General features: G+C 36.1%; 1 pseudogene; it reads left to right on the top strand.

Annotated features, from left to right (window-relative positions):
- The first annotated feature begins 721 nt into the window (after window positions 1-721).
- Window positions 722-2,719, top strand: LOC149260424 (putative nucleoredoxin 1-2; annotated as a pseudogene).
- Window positions 2,720-3,114: the final 395 nt, after the last annotated feature.

Genomic DNA, 3,114 nt, shown 5'->3' with positions numbered 1-3,114 from the left:
GTCTACAACTGGCTTTCGTGGACCTTGAATAGGTAAATTAACTACTTACGTGCATCAAATATTACTCTTAACCCAGTATTTACTTAGATCTACTTAAGTGTTTGATAAATTTAACGTACATTGATAAAATCTTCATGTAAACCCTTAATTTCAATTGCATTCACATAACAATATAGATCCAGTAAAGTCGTGCATCAATACAACATTATTTCATAAAACCATCATTCATCACAGCATAAAGCGCATTCATACATAACAAAAGTAAATAGGTAAAACACAAGAATTTATGTAATAATCTTCTTTATTAATATTCAGTTCAGCTTACAAACTCAAGACTTCCCTGTGCACTCAGCTGCAGGGGTCCGCGCACTTAGTTGTGGACTCTACTCTAGGCCTTTGCGCACACAGCTACAAAGCCTTTTCCTCCTCTAAGACCTCTACGATCTTCCTTCTATTGACCCATTACATATTTATTCATCATCGTTATTCTCCCTTAGACTCTCTAAGACAGACCTATTTATACAATCCCATGGTCGGCGGACCATGGGTAGATCTTCAAAAATCCGACCTAGCTTACATAAAGAAGGGTAAAACCCCTTTTGACTCTTTAACTATCTACGCACTCTGCGACCACAATTTGTGGAGACTTTACATTCATTTACATAAAACTTGGGCTTTTGCCCCAAAATTGACCAAGGGGACTCCATCCCAACATGCCCATTAGTGCCCTCCATGTAGGTCTTTCACACCAATTTTGTCTGAAATCTATAGGACTTCAATATTGTCTTTGTTTTTGTTGATCTTGATGAGATGTCGTTCGAGGAATACCACCACACCATGCCATGGATTTCCCTACCATTCTCAGATAAAATGACAAGGATGAAGCTTAACCAAGCCTTTCAAGTTGATGGCATTTTATTCCTTGTTGTTCTGGATAGAGAGAGAATAGTTATAACAACTAAAGGTGTGAATATTATTAAAGAATATGATGTTGAGGGATGTCCATTCACTGTAGAGAGAGTTGAGGAGATGAGGGAGAAAGAGGAATCCTTAAGGGTTGTACAAACTGTCGAGTCTCTTTTGGTGTCTGATGAATGAGATTTTGTCCTTGGCCATGGAGGAAGAAAGTTGGGTGTTTTCCTTTTTTTAGCTCATGTTTTCCTTTTCCAACGAATCTAGAGTTGTGTTATTTATGAGAATGTATGTGTGAAAGCCTATATTGATTTGGGCTAATGGACTTGAAAACCTAAAGAATAAATTATGCGTGTGTTAATTCTAATGAATATAGTTTCATGCAATCTTTGTAACCTATAAGGGTTTAGGAAAAATAGGAGCATAGATTTTATTTCATGATGGTCTCATTGTCAATTTGAGTTTTTGTCAATAGCTTCCAGTAGCGGAGCTTGTGGGGAAAACTATAGGTTTGTATTTCTCATCCCACTGTTGTGGATTCTGTAGAAATTTTACTCCAATGCTTGTGGAGGTTTATAATGAGCTTTTGAAGAAAGGGGAGGCCTTTGAGATTTTGTTTCCCTCGGGTGACCAAGAGGAGAAAGACTTTGAAGAATATTACGCAAGTATTCCATGGTTGGATTTTCTATTTGGAGACAACACCAAAAAGAACTTGTGTAGCTACTTTTGGGTTTGGAATACTCTCGACTTGATTATGTTAGGTCCATGTGGGAAAACATTACAAACTCATGGAGTGACCCTTATAGGATTAAATGGGATGAGAGATTACCCGTTTATAAAAAGAGAAATTGGATGAGATGGAAACGTAGGTTAAAGCTAAAGGAGAACTATAAACCCTAAAGTCACTCTTGGTTTTTGATGAGCGAAACTCTGTGATCAAGCATGGAGGTGCCCAGGTGAGTTACTAATGTCTTCTTACTACCTTCATTGATCATATACCATGATTCATGAATCACATCATGGAAAAAATGTCTTTTTATTCATAACATAGAAATATGGTCAGGGTTATATATAAAAATTAGTACTCTCGCAGATGATGTTGGTCATTTATATATTGTAATAGGTCCCAGTAGCTGAGATTGTGGGGAAGGAAATTTCTTTGTTTTTATCTACCCATTGTTGTGTTCCTTGTCGATGTTTCACTCTAGAGCTTGTAAAGGTATAAAAAAAACTCAAGGAAAGAGGAGAAGCATTTGAGATTGTTTTCATCTCTAGTGACAAATATCAAGATGATTTTGAATATTACTTCAAAAGAATGCCATGATTGGCTCTTCCATTTGGTGATAAAACTATGAAGGATCTCTCACCTCTTTTTCCATGTTATAGGGATCCCACGATTGAGTGTGGTGGGTCTAGATGGAAAAATTATGATGCATAATGCCAAAAGTGTAGTGGACACATTTGGAGCCAAGTCTTATACCTTCACTAATGCTCATCTGAAAAGCTCGTGAAGGAAATGGAGAAGGAAATGAAGGAGCTAGCTGAGAAATCACCCAAGGAGATAAGCTACAACCAACATGAACATCCACTTTTATTGAAACAGAGACCTCGATTTGGATGCTATGTTTTCCACGAAAGTGGCAGTGCATGGTCATGTTGTTGCAAATATTGTAACTACAATGTTCATCTACCTTTTTCTTTGAAGGATCTGAAGCAGGACATAGATGTTGGGACTAATGATGAAAACTGTAAACCTGCAGGAGTTTTGTGCAATGGAGATATTTTTTATAAGGGTGAATCCTACTAATGATAAAGGTCCTCAATTTTAGGTTTGAGAATTCCTTGTCATCATTGGATAGATTGATAGATAAATGAACTTTGTTAAGCGAAGGTCACCCTATAGTGTCAATAAATAAATTTACTACTTAATAGCCTATATGTTTTGGATTCTACCATCGACTCTATGGATTCATAGTCTTTGTTCATTTTGTAGTCATGTTGAATTACATTAGTATATAGTTGTGGAGTTTGCTACATATTATTAAATGGTTTTCTTATGTTCAATGATCATGTTATTTTGTAACTAGGTTATGCAGTCGAATTGACTTTCAATAATATATTTTGGAGTTTTCTTCCATGTGGATATTATTAAATCATTTACTTATATTCAATTTTCACGTTATTTTGTAACTAAGTTATGCC

The sequence above is a fragment of the Pinus tabuliformis genome, chromosome 6, assembly GCF_031772625.1.
Source record: "Pinus tabuliformis cultivar Carrire ecotype Pingquan chromosome 6, CPIR1, whole genome shotgun sequence".
NCBI lineage: Eukaryota > Viridiplantae > Streptophyta > Pinopsida > Pinales > Pinaceae > Pinus > Pinus tabuliformis.
This window is presented reverse-complemented; position numbering and strand designations above follow the sequence as displayed.